Genomic DNA, 14,360 nt, shown 5'->3' on the forward strand with positions numbered 1-14,360 from the left:
CCACAACAGCCTCAAGTGTCTAGACGACCAAGGTTATTTAATTTAGTCTGAGATACAGAAACCCGTGCTCCACGGTCTGTCGGGGCATGTGTGTGTGTCCGAGTGCTTCCCTTCCATACAACTTGTTCCTGATTTAGCATCAAAGAGCTCCATTTCAGAAAGTGGTTATGTGCCAGAAGGCACTTAAGAAAAAGGTGAAAGAGATCTGTTTACTTCAAGGTCAAGTGGGAGAGTACCTTCTGCTTTCAAAGGGTCTGCCTGAAAGGCCCCGCTCCGCACGCCATCCCGAGTGCCGTGGGCCACCCACAGGGCCCTGGATCCAAGCAGATAGGCCTTACCTTCTGGCACCAAGCAGTGGGCATGGGCTGCCGGGGATGCCTAGACTGGGTTCAAGTATTTTCCTCTGAAAAGCTTAATGAGCTCGTCTCTCCTGAGGGACCACCGGGCAGATCTGCAGTGCTGCTCGCTCCCCAGCTGTGCAGATGGCAGGGGAACAGGTGGTTCCCACACACTGGCCAGCCCCTGTCCCCTCGCCTGTCCAGCTAGAGGAACGGGTGGGGGGGTGTCTGTGACTTCTCAGACTAACCCAGTAGTTCTTCCCTCCTTCCGGGAGGATCGCTACGTGTAGGCAAGTCCTCTTTAAAGAGGGCCACTTGTTCAGCCCAATGTGAGGAAACCAGGTGAAGCTGCAGAACTAAGAATCAGGCTTAGAGGGCTCTGAGACAGGTGGTAATCGGGTCCTCCCTGAGGTCGCCTTGGATGTCCCTGACTCAGTTATGATGGGGATGAGGCCCCACCCCTGCCCCCGTCACGTGCTTCGACTGTCAGTCTTGTCAGAGGTTTGCTGCGGCCCCGCCCCCCAAACCCCCATGGCTCTTTTCTGGCACCCCTGAAGGAGCTGACTGGTGAACACAATACTATGCTTCGCTTCGGCTCATGGGCATTCCCTGCCTTAAAAGAATTTGGAGCAGCCTGAGACTGGAGACTTTGCAAATGACCCCAGAGAGGTTCTCAGCCAGGCTTCTCAGCCCTAAGCAGCCCTAGACTTCGTGAACGTCCAGAGGGAGGGCAGCGCCAGAGAAGGGGAGGCTGAACCTCCCACCCTCTGCACCAGAATATGTCTGCCTGTTTCTCTTTGACAATCCTTTGAATAAAAAGTTCTATAGCAAAATGTTCTATCTAGAGGAAGCAGGTAAGGGATGGGTAAAGCTGGTACCCAAACCAAGCCTCCCAATGGACTGATCTTTCCAAACTTTCCAAAAGCAGCGAGAGCGGGTGCCTCAGCTCTCATTTGTACCTCCTCACACGCAAATTCAAACTTGAGCCCCACCAGGAGTGGCTCAGAATTGCTCCAGAACAATTACAGAAACAGTCTCCCAAATTTGGACCCCAGCTACTTTCTACCCTTACAAATGGGCAATGGAACCACCCTGGCTGCCCTGAAGCCCTCCTGACACTTGACCACGTGTCCCTTGGGCCACTTCACTATCTGAGTTCTTGCCGGCTATTTTCAGGGTCCTTGCTGGCTCCTCACCTCTGTCTAGCTCTTACTGTCTTTCCTTTCACAGACAAGCGTCTAAGAAGTCCCCGTCGCTTCTTCCCTCTACTTCCTCACCCCCAATCATCTCCACCTCCTCCTCCGGCTCCCATTAACACGAGTCCACCGAAACTCTGTTGAAGACGCCACTGACCTCCTGATTGTTAAATCCAGTGGGCACGTCCCAGTCCCTTCTGGACCTCTGCCGCACCTAGGTCTCCATCACAAGCCTTGTCATTCCGCCATCAGCTCTGCCCACTCCTTCGCTTCCACGTCCCTTTCACCTGCTCCTGGGCTGTTAGTTTCCGCAGGGAGGTCTCCACCCGCTTCCCTCTGCCTGATTCATATTCTTCCTGGGGTTTCACAACATAACATCCCCTACATGATGCTTTCCAGCTCTGCTCTGGTGGTGTCTTGAGCCCCCACCCCAAAAATCCAGTTGTCTCCTGAACATGTGTATTTGTGCATAAAGAGCACAGCACACTACAGCCTCAACCCCAATGACACACAAGCCTCAGTTTGAGGGCCCTCAAGATGTGCGTGGCCATGACATCTGTCACCTGCTTGCCCAAGTCAGAAACCTGGAAGACATGTGACTTCTCACCCTTACCTTGCCACCGAGTCAGTCACCAATCAGGGGATTCCAGTGTGGTACCCTGTTTCCCCCAAAAGAAGAACTAGCTGGACAATCAGCTCTAATGCATCTTTTGGAGCAAAAATTAATATAAGACCTGGTCTTATTTACTATAATATCATACCAGGTCTTATATAATATTCTCACGGTAGCTGAGAACATGTCTTAACAGCCTAGACACAGATAGTGGCCTGTCACTGACTGACTGGCCAGGGACACACAAATTTAGTCTCCGCTTTATTTACTCTAGAATAAGGATGATGTTGCAGAGTTGTTAAAAGGATTAAGTGAGATTATATACAAAGGGATTAGCACAGTGGTTGGTGCTCAATAAATCCTTTTCGCTGCCACCACCGGCCTTTCACATCTGGGATCCACAACGGCCTCTTGGAAGATCTTGTTTTCTGCCTTCCTCTACTCCAGTGGTTCTCAAAGTGTTTTCTCTAGGTCAGCATCACCTGGGAACTTCTTAGAAAAGCACATTCTAATTCAGACCTACCGAATCAGAAACTCAGGGTGGGACCTGGGACCCAGCAATCTATTCTGATAAGCCTTCCAGGTGATTCTGACACGTCTCAAAATCTGCGCACCGTTGCCCTGCGCCATCTTCCAAACTCCACTACGTGGTTGCCTCTCTTCACCCTCCACCCCAGCACATACACCCATTTCTGCTCAGCCATTCAGACTGCTGTCCTAATGTGCTATCCACGGCTGGCTTCCCCCGCCAACCTACCAGATCCCCTTGGCATCTCCCTTCCAACATCCCCACCTTGGCCCAAGCTGCATTCTGGCTAAGCAACTCACCCTTCTGGATACCATTCAGGCCCTTCCTCCTTGGGAAAAGCTCAGTGGGCCCTTGTATTTGCACGCCTCCCTGTTGCACGTTGGCCTCTGCTTATTGGTGTGTTTCCTTACCAGGGAACGAGACTTCCTGAGCACAACGAACCAGTCCATCCCCTTCCCAACATCTGGCACAATCTGCTCGTTGAATGAATGGATGCTTATTACCAGACTTTGTTTCTACTGCCCAAGCAGCCATATTTTAACACTTTGCCCTCACCTTGAGTCTGTTTTTTTGAATCGGCTGACACTTCACCCAACGGAAAGCTGCCAGCAATCTGAGTTAGGGCCTCAGCCTCTCCCTCAAGACTTGGACGGCTGAAAGCAGAATGTGTTAAGAATGGATCATGCATGGAATTAGGATGCCAAGTGGGAGACCGGGCAAGTGATGGTAGAAGGTAAAGAGACAGACACCGAGAGGGGCACAGGTCCTTGGACCTGCCTGGTTCCCAAGTTTTTGAATTCGTGTCCTGGGCCTCAGATGATCTCACAAGAAACCTTTTCCACCCCCCAGCTAGGCTGGGATCCACTAGACAGTTGATTACTACTCTACTTCTTCATAGACTTCACAATTCTAACTATTTAATACTCAATTATGTAATTAATTTAATACCCATTTTCCCCTGCTAACCTGTAAAGCTCCATGAGGTCTGGCAGCCTGTCCATCCTTTTCCATTTAATCCCTGGTGTTCAGCTCAGTACTTTAAAAAGAGAAGTTGGCACTTGGCACAGTGGTCAATACTCCCTATTTAAAGAGAAGGGTGGATTCCCGTTCAAAATGGTGACGTAGGAAGATCCTGAAGTCACCTCCTGCCACAGACACACTGAATCTGTAGCTATCTATAGAACAATTTCCTCTGGAAAAAAAAAATAAATAAAAAACCTGAAAGCTAGCCGAGCAACTCCTACATATGGGGCAAATGAGAAAAGCCCACATCGAAGCGGGTAGGAAAATCTGAGACACAATCTCGCCATAAACCCCACCCCCAGCGCAGCGACCCACAATCAGGTCAGGACTCACATCCCTGAGGCACATCAGGCACCCCAACTTTTAAGACCTGCACCTGAGAGGGGAGCCCCCCAGACATCTAGCTTTGAAAACCAATGGGGTTCATGTCCACAAGACCCACAAGGCTACAGAGAACTAAGAAACAGCTCTTAAAAGGTTCACGTGCTCGGATTCACTCAGCTCAGAGGCCAGTGCAGAGGCAGCTGGCTGCAAGGTGCCCAGACTTTATGTAAGAGGCTTATTTGCTTATCTTAAAGCGTCAGCCTAAAGGGCAGGCATCTCATTAAATAAACACCTGGAGACCTGGTGGGGTGCTCTCCGCGGATGGAGGCTGGTAAGCACCATCTTTGCACTTGCAATGCCTCTCGCTCTAGCTGGTGGGTACCATCTTTGCACTTTCCCTATAACTTGCTCCAGCTTGCCGATAGCTCCCAGCAAGGAGCTTGTATCCTTCTTCTGGCACCCCATTTTTTGGCTGCTGCCCAGGGCACACCTGTACATCAACGGGCTCTCTCTGGTGGCCAGGAGGGCGTAAGCCTACTGGTCCCACAGAACTATAACCAAGGGAGAACAAGTTCTTAAATGGCTAGCACCCCCAGGGCACAGCAAGAGGCAACAGTCCAAGGAGCCCAGTCTTTCTGTGAAGGAGGCCTATTTATTTGCTTCTCTTCATCACGGTGGCCAGAGGGGCAGGCTTCTAATTAAACACATATCTAAGGGCCTACAGTAATCCTTTCCAGACACCTCGGGAGGCGGGTGCCATCTTCACTCTGTCCCTCTGCCATGCTCCAGGGCACCAGAATCTCCTGCAGGGGAGCATTTACACACGTCTAGTGCCCTGGTTTGTATGTCAGGTGCCCAGGGGACACCCCTTGATCACCTGGCTTTGGTGGTTGATGGGCTTGCATTCCTGGATCCCACTGTAATAAATGGAGGGACAGTTCTTTGCCAGCTACCGCCCTGAGGGGTAGACTTCTGATTTGGCACATATCTAGGGGCCTATAGAGGTGCTCTTAGGGAATGTATGCAAGGAGATGTGATCTTTACACTCACCCTCTGCCTTGCTCCAGGTCACTGGTTTTTCCCAGAAAGGAAATTATGCAATTGCCTGGCACCCTGATTTTTGCAACTGCTGCCCAGGGGACACCTCCAGATTGCCTGGCTCTGGTGGCCAGTGGGACTTACATTTGTGGTCCCACAGAACTATGTATATTTGCATACTTTAAAAGCTGCTACCTGAGGCTCTGGCTCCCAATCAGCCTGAATCTAGTTGCTGACAGAGGTCCTTTCCTTTGAAATATTGATAGGTCTTGGCACATCCCCAAATATTGGGAGCCACCAAAAATAAAATAGGCTTCTTAGACAATTACAAAGGTTTGAGAGACAACAAATAGTTAGGGAAGGGTTGAAAGGTACGGTTCATCTCTTACACAAGGCCACTCTTTCAAGACTGGGAGAGGTGGCTGTTTTATCTAATTCATAGACACCAGCACAGAGAGTAAGGAAAATGAAGAGACAAAGCAATATGTTCCAAATAATACCACAGAGAAAGTCCTTAATGAAACAAAGTAACTTACCTGATAAAGAATTCAAAATAATAGCCATAAGATATTCATCAAATTCAGGAGAAGAATGGATGACTACAGTAAGAACTTCAACAAAGAATTAGAAAATATAAACACCAAATAGAAGTCACAGAGATGAAGAATACAATAAAGTGAAAAAAATGCATTAGAGGGATTCAACAGCAGACTAGATGAAGCAGAAGAAATAATTAGTGAACTAGAAGATAGTGCACTGGAAATCACCCAATCAGAACAGCAAAAAAAAAAAAAAAAGGGGGGGGTGAAAAACATGTACACTGAAAATTGTAAGACACTGATGATAGAAATTGAAGAAGACAGAAATAAATGGAAAGATATTCTACTCATGGATTGGAAACATTAATATTGTTAAAATGTCCACACTACCCAAAGTAATCATACAGATTCAATACACTCCCTATCAAAATTCCAATAGCATTTTTCACAGACATAGAAAAAAAATTCTAAAATTTCTTTGGAGTACAAAAGACCCTGAAGAGCCAAAGCAATCTTGAGAAAGAAAAACAAAGCTCGATGCATCAGGCTTCCTGATTTCAAACTATATTACAAAAGTATAGCAAACTATTTACAAAAGTATAGTAAGTACAGTATATTACAAAAGTATACACTGTACTGTATAGCACAGTATGGTACTGGCATAAAAACAGACACATAGACTAGTGGAACAAAATGGAGAGCCCAAAAACACATCCATACGGTCAATTCATTTATGACAAAGAAGCCAAGAATACACAATGGAGAAAGCATAGTCTCTTCCATAAATAGTATTGGAAAAACTGGACAGCACTATCTGAACCATACACAATATTAACTCAAAATGGATTAAAGACTTGAACATAAGACCCAAAACCATAAAACTCCTAGAAGAAAACATAGGCAGTAAGCTCCTTGACATCAGTCTTGGACATCAAAAGCAAAAGTAACAAAAGTAAACAAATGGAACTACATCAAACTAAAAAGCTTCTGCACAGCAAAGTAAGCCATCAACAAAATAAAAAGGCAACCTACCAAATGGAAGAAAATATTTGCAAATCGTATACCTGATAAGGGGTTAAAATCCAAAATATATAAACAACCCATACAACTCAATAGCAAAACAACAACAACAACAACAAAAAAACCACAAAAATTTGATTTAAAAATGGGCAGAAGATCTGAACATTTTCCCAAAGAAGACATACAGATAGGCAACAGGTCCATGAAAAGGTACTCAACATCACAAATCAGCAGGGAAATACAAACCAAAACCACAATGAGGTGTCACCTCACACCTGTTAGAATGGCTATCAGCAACAAGACAAAAAGCAAGTATTGGTGAGGATGTGAAAAAAGGGACCCCTTGTGCACTGTTGGTGGGAATGTAAATTCATGCAGCCACTGTGGAAAACAGTACGGAGGTTCCTCAAAAAAATTAAAAGTAGACCTACCATATGACCGCGCAATCCCATTTGTGGGTATTTATCCAAAGAATATGAAAACACTAACTTGAAAAAATATATGCACCCGTACATTCATTGCTTCATTATTTACAATAGCCAAGACACGGAAACAACCTAAGTGACCATTCATAGATTCTTCTCTCTCCCTCTCTTTCTCTCCCGCCACCCTCTCTCTCTCTCTCACACACAGAGGAATATTATTCAGCCATAAAAGAATGAAATCTTGCCATTTGCAACAACATGGAAGGATCTTGAGGGTATCATGCTAAGTGAAGTCAGACAGGGAAAGACAAGTATCGCAAAATCTCATTTATATGTGGAATCCAAAACAAACCAAACAAACAAAAAAACAGCCTATAGATACAGAGAACAACAGATTCGTGTTTGCTAGAGACGAGGGACGGGGGTTGGGGCTCAGCAAACTGGGTGAAGGGGGTCAAAAGGTACGAACTTCCAGTTGTAAAATAAATAAGTCATGGGAAATAAGGTACAGCATGGTGACTACACAAGTAGTGAGTGTACTGTATTGCATATTTGAAAGTGGCTGAGAGACTAGATCTTAAAAGTTGTCATCACAAGAAAAAAAATTTTGTAACCACGTATGGTGGTGGATGTTTATTACACTTACCGTGGTGATCATTTTGCAATATCTACAAATATTGAATCATTATGTTTTACACTGAAACTAGTATAATGTCATGTCAATTATACTTCAGTAAAAAATAAAATCATTCAATGTATCAAAAATAAATAGGAAGGGAGGGAAGGAGGGAAGGAAGAAGGAAAGACAGGCAGGCAGGCAGGCAAAGAGGCAAAGGGACTTGGCTATGACCTCGGGTAGTTAAGAAGAGAGGGCAAGGCTGTAGCTGGTGGCTTTGTTCCCCACCCCCCTGGAGGCAGATTTGCAGATGATCTGGGGACAGAGCACCTTCTGGCTGGGCTGAGGCTTGGTTATGGCATTGGAGCTCATAGTGTCACCTGGCTTAGTTTTCATTCCTCACCCCGTCACTTTGGGTGCCGAGAGAGAGGCAGCCTTAGCAGTGGCCTGGGAAGCCAGCTCCCTCAGCTTATTAGGTGGGCTGTCTGGATAAGAAACTTACTTTCTCCAAACTTCTCTCTGTCTGCAAAACGGAGGCAATGACCACCCCTACCATATGAGGGTGCTGTGAAGATTAAATGGAGTAAAAGGTGGAAAGGGCTTGGTGTGGCGCCTGGCTGTTCCTGAGGGTTCATTAAAGGGTAACTCAAGTCCTATACCGCCTCCCCCACCACACACACATCTCTACCATAACCGTGCTCCAAGTGGGCCCTGAAGGCAAATCTAGAACAGCATTACTTGGTGTTCCCACCTAACAGAAATAGCTACCTGTGCCTGGCAATGCCCTGAACTACAACCATTTGACAAGTGAAAAAAACTGAGGCTCAGAGAAGTGGAGTAACTTGCCTGAAGTCACACAGCTAATAAGTGGCAGAGGTAGGCAAGCCTTCCTCGAACCCAGACTGTTGAGTTCAGAGTCCAGGCTCCTACAACTTTGGACCTGGTACATAAGCAAGCGCTAGGGAAATGTTGGTATTGTGGCAGAAAGCTGGTACAGGGGCCAAGAACTGGGGAAAGGCAGTGTTTTTATTTTTTAAAAAACATACAAAGAACAGGGAAGGTTAGAGTTGTTGTTAAAACAGAAGATCATGGAAAGTTTCTTGGAAACGAAGCACATGCTGTTGAACAATTACTCAAATGGATTTGCCCCCAGGAGCTGCTTGCTGGGTGAGCAAGCTGCCACTCGACTGGGAAGCGTGGAGGCTCTAATCCCAGGCCAGCTCTGCGCTGCCACTCCTGGTAGGCTGTCCCTTCCAGGCTGTGGCAGGGCTGTGCCGGACGGGTCCCCTATCTGTACCTGCTGCAGGCTCTGCGTTAATGACTTCTCCTCCACGGCAGGGACTCTACCCGTCCTTCCCAGCCCTCCCTTCTGCACAAGGGACTGCCTCCGTGCAGCTCATTTCTGCATTGCAATGCAGAACTGTTTCAAGAGGTTGTTCACGAACACGAAGGATCTTTTCATAGCAGAAATAACTGCTCCATTTAAAACTGATTGCCAGGTTTTACATTTTTCCTAGAATGACAGACATTGTTGCCAACTAAATATCGTCCCAGAAATGTAGTTTCATCCTCCACGAAGAGAGCCTTCTGTGTGGGCATTCTCTCCTCAGTAACAGCAAAACACTCCAAGCCCGCATGTCACCGCACACGTGTGAGCCGGGAGAGAAGCCCAGGGTCTCTGCCGGTCACCCGTTCCAGTGCTCTTATCTCTGGTGTCAATAGGGCATAGTCTCTAAGGGAATGGGAGCTGTTCACTGAATATGTGCTATGTGCTTCTAGCACCATCTGTGCAGCTTTATGTTCATTTCATCGAACCCTATGATGCAGGAAAGAAAGGTATTACTCCCCCTTTACAGAGAGGGAAAACAGAGGTGCTGGCTGAGGAAGGGGGCACAGAACCTGTAAGCCTTAGATCTTTCCACCCCATCAAGCTGCTTCCCTCTGGGGAAAAAAACACCCTATGTTGCCATTGGTGGTTTCACCTCTACATACTCACCTGAAAGCCAGGAACCCCCACACACTTACCTAGCCTCCCCAAATACTTGTGGGTCCACACACGTGGGCCTCCATCCTAGTGTACGCAGCCCGAAGTAGCAGTTAGGTAGGTATGGCAGCAGCTCAACAAACCAAGCCCCCTTTTCTCCTGAGCACCTGGCGGGACCCCAATTCCAGCCTCCCCTGTGAGGCGCAGCCATGAGATGGCATGCGAAACAACCTGATGGCCAGACTGCTTCCTGGCCTGACTCACAAGCCCTTCCACATAGGTTCTCATTCTCTGTCTCAGCCACCGGAAGGCTGAAGGAAGAGCTCGTTAAGGCCGTAAGCAGGGGTTCGCATCCTTGGCTGCAGATCCAAATCACCTGGGGAGCTTTCACTATCTCCATGCCCATGCTGCCTCCCACCAACAGAATCAGGATCTCCGGAAGTGGCACCCAGCATCAGGAATCGTCAGAGCTGTCCAGGTGATTCTAAGCTGCGGCCAAGGTTAAGACCCATCGCTCAAGGGCAGTGGTTCTCGGCATGTGTCTCCCCTCCAGCAGAAGCAGCAGCAGCAGCAGCTGCTGGGAACTTGTACGAAAACGCACATTTCCGGGCCCCCTCCTAGACCTGCTGAGTCAGAACTCTGGGGAGGGAAGCCTGTTCCTGTTCTCCAGCTCAGTCTTATGCACGCTGATGTTTGACAGTCACTACCTTAGAGGAAGGTAAACACAAGACAGAAGGAGCTAGGCCCCAAGATGCCTAGACGAAGACCACCTGGGAGAGCTACTCCATTAGAACACGCATGCTGGAGTATGAGAAATAAACCTGCACTGTGTTAAGCCGTTGGTTTGGTAGGGAAGTGTCCGTGTGGTTTAAGAGAGGCTACGGGAAGACTAGAAGGTGAGACTAAGAAGTGGTGTGTGAGAGCTGGCTCCGACTCGCTCATTTCATTGTTAAATTCTCTGGAATTGTGCAAGCCGGTTGACCTCACACCTGCATCTTGAAATCAGCCCAGGTTGGAATATTTACACCTCGGAAATCATCAACTGCTTCAAACCACAGCTTGTTTTCCCAGGAGCCAGTTGTTGAACATTAACCAGCACACCATTAGGACCAAGTTTCAGAGGGTGGGAAGGCAGCTGCTGCAACAGCCCTGGGCTGGCAGGAACCGTTAAAGGAAATGGCACCAACGTGTGAGGCTCCTTAGGCCCAGCCAGCAGTCAGGCTCCTCTTGGCAATCCCCTGGGTTTAAGAGCTTCCGGAAGCTGAGAGAGGCGGACTGAAGGAAGCAGAGGAGTAAATAAATAGTCCCAACTATCCTACAGGTTAGGAGCGACAGATAGGCCTAGAGCAGGGTTTCTCGACTTGAGTGCTGTTGCCGTTTTGGATAATGCTTTGTTGTGGGGGCTTGTGTCGTGCATTGTGTACTGTAGCTGTATGGCGGCAACCCTGGCCTCTACGCACTAGAGGTCATTAGGTCACCCCCTCTCCTCCCAGAGGTCGCCAAACGACCCCTGGAGGGCAAAACCACCCCTTGCTGAAAACTGATGAAGAACTACTGAGAAGAAAAGAAACACACCGTCGGGGAGGGCGGGGCCTCAGCTCCCATCTCATCCTCACAACAATTCGGAGATGTCTCAGATTCCATCATCGTCGTGTGCTGGCCTCCCACAACTGTCTTTAGCCAGCTCCTTTCGCTTCCCTTCTCCCCCTGGTCACGCTGTTCCCTTCTTAAACATACTGGTATCATCCTCACCTTCCGCTCTTTTTGGGAGTGTCTGCAGGTGCTCTCAAAGTGTGTGAGCTTCTCCTCTCAGCACCAGCAGCCTCGATCCCGCCCTTGAGACGGTTGGGGACAGTGATTGAGAATATTGGTTCTAATGGCCGATGGTCTGACTGGATCCTGGCTCTGCCATGCTTTAGCTGTGCGACTTTGGGCAAGTTGCTTAATCTGTCTGAGTCTCCATTTCCTTGCTGACCGAATGGGGAAAGTTCTATTTCCTAGTTCATAGGGTTGTTGTGTGAATAAAATGAGGCTGTTGCTTTTCATTACACAGATTTTACAGAGGGCCCAGCTCCAGGCCTAGGGACGCACTAGTGAGCAAAGCATGACGCATAGGCCCTGTCACTCACAGTCTGGTGGGGAAGGTGGTGCAGGGAGCAAGTTTTAGGCGTTGTGAAGTAAGTGCCAGAACAGGAAAAGCCCCAGTGCTGGAGAAACCACAGGAGAAGCCTAACCAAGCCTTGGGCATTGGAAGGAGGCTCCTTGAGAAAATAAAGGTTGGCACTGTGCAGACGCCACTGGTTGCCTGCAAACATACGCGCCCCACCCCTGTCCCCCTTCCTCTTTGTTCTTACCCTTCCCATCTTCACTGGGGGCATCCAGTTCTCCAGCCTTCCTGATAGCACACCAAATATTTCCTTTTCCCTTTTATTCACCATTATCCAACTCTCATTCCTTTCTTCTGCTTTATAGGTACCACGTGTGCTGTCTTAAACTTCTAGAATGAAACATCTCTAAGGTACACAAAAGTAGATATAACATAACAAAGCTCCATGTAGCCATCACTGGTTTGAACAATTACCAACATTTTGCCAATTTTGTTTCGTTTATTCTCCGCCCTCCATGGTCACGTTTTTTCCTTTCAAGAGTATTTTAAGACGAATTCCAGACATCATATCATTTCACCCAGAAATACTTCAGTATTTCAGTACCTCCAGTAGACAATGATCTTTAAAAAACTCATAACCACCAAGTAGATTCTTTTTTTTCCTTTTTTTCTTTTTTTTTAACAAAACCCTTTGTTTTTAAGGTTCATCCACGTCACCATGGATACTTCGAGTCCATCCCTTCTAAGCATGGTGCTTTGTGGGTGGACCCACCACGTTTGACCTCTGCTTTCTTTCAGTGATGGACAGCAGGGTTGTGACAATTCCCCTCCATCACAAATAAAACTGCAGGGAAAGTCCTCACACACACGTCTCCCGTGACCTTTGTGAGAACTTCCCTGGGAGCAGAATTGCTGGTCACGTGGTACGTGCATTTACATAATTTGACGAAGAAGACCAGACTGCTCTCACAAATGGCTACACCAGTCCACACCAGTCCAGCAGTGCATGTGGGTCCCCAAGTCCCCACCTCCTGCCAACAGCTGGAATTACCCAGCTTTTGAATTGTTAATCTAATGGGTGTAAAGTCTCATTTAAATTCATATTTTTTTTGGTGCTTGACAATGATTTTGAGTATTTTGTCATATGTCTGTTAGCTTTTAGGGTTAATTCTTTCATAAATTGCACGTTCATATCTTTTGCCTATGTTTCTATTGGGGTTGCTGTCTTTTTCCTGATTCGTAGCAATTTCTTATGTATGCTAGATATCAGTCTCTTGTTAGTTTTAGACATTGCAAGCATCTTCTCTCCTTCTGTGTTTTGGTCTGTGGTCAGAACCCTACTTATGAGCAGACATCCGCCTTTCTCTCCCATCCCCAGCTCCAGGGGGTAATCCCACTCAGTCTCAGTTATTCATGGGAGTCGTACACCCCTGGCCAGTGATGGGTTTCGGACTAGAGCTGTGATCCATTCTCCACTAAGAAAGAGAAGTCAGACAGCAGGCTTCCAGAAAAGATTTCCTCACTCTTCAGAGAAATAGGAAGAGTCTGTCTCTTCTCCCCGTGGATGGCCTCTGGATGTGACATGGAGCTCCTGCAGCCATCTTGCCACCAGCCTGAGGATAACACCCACCATAAAGGCTTGGCATCCTTGGGGCCTGCCCTCTGGACATCCTTTTAAGTGAGATAATAAATGGCCTTCTTGTCTAAACTATATTGAGCCAGGGTTTCAGATGTTTGTAGTGAGAAGAATATAGACAGATATAGCCTCTAAGCCAGAGCTTTTCAGTTTCTTTTCCTACAATCACCAGTAAGAATTAATTTCATACATATAACTGAAACAACCATGGACCTTTATTATGTCTAATGTGGTCGAATAATCTATTCTATCCTTCTTATTTTTTTTTAATGCTGGTTATGACCCACTAACTTGATTTCACAAACTACTAACGGGTCATGACCCACCGTTTGAAAACGCTGCTCTCGGTCTCAGACCTCTGAACCAAGGCCTGGAAGAAGAGGCTTTAGTCAAGTCAGATAGGGGGCAGGGAGAGTTTTTCTCCCAGGCCTTCAGCGGGAAGGAGCCAATCAGATAACTCCCTCCCCCAAGGATGACCACAGAGTGAGCCTTTGATAAGCCTTTGTTGATTGGCTGTGTCCCCTCCCGTAGCTCTCCTCCCCCAGCAGTGCCTTTGTACAGCCTTAGTCTGTGAATAGATGAGGCTGGAGCTTTATCTCACCTCTGCCTGGCCCGCCACACACCATGGGCCCTGAAGCCTGCTAATTAGAGATGGCCGGGAGGATTACCAGGGCCTGGTCTGGCAGCTGTGCCTAGCTCTAAATTCAATATCCAGTGCCCCACAGGGTAAGGGCTCACCTTGATAAGCCCCTAAGACAAAGCAGGGAGACAGACAGGGTTTGTTCTCAACAGAGCACTCACCCTCTGAATACAGTTTTTGTTTTAAGCCCCAAGGCTGAGAACATTCCATGGCCTGGCCAACTCCCTGTCTTCTCAAGGTCAGTCCTTCCTCAGCATTTCTCTTGGGAAACATCTCCCACGGCTGGCCCTGCTGCTGCCCCCTGGCTTTGGGGGCAGTTATGTAACTCTTAG

This window comes from Rhinolophus ferrumequinum, chromosome 22, assembly GCF_004115265.2.
Source record: "Rhinolophus ferrumequinum isolate MPI-CBG mRhiFer1 chromosome 22, mRhiFer1_v1.p, whole genome shotgun sequence".
NCBI lineage: Eukaryota > Metazoa > Chordata > Mammalia > Chiroptera > Rhinolophidae > Rhinolophus > Rhinolophus ferrumequinum.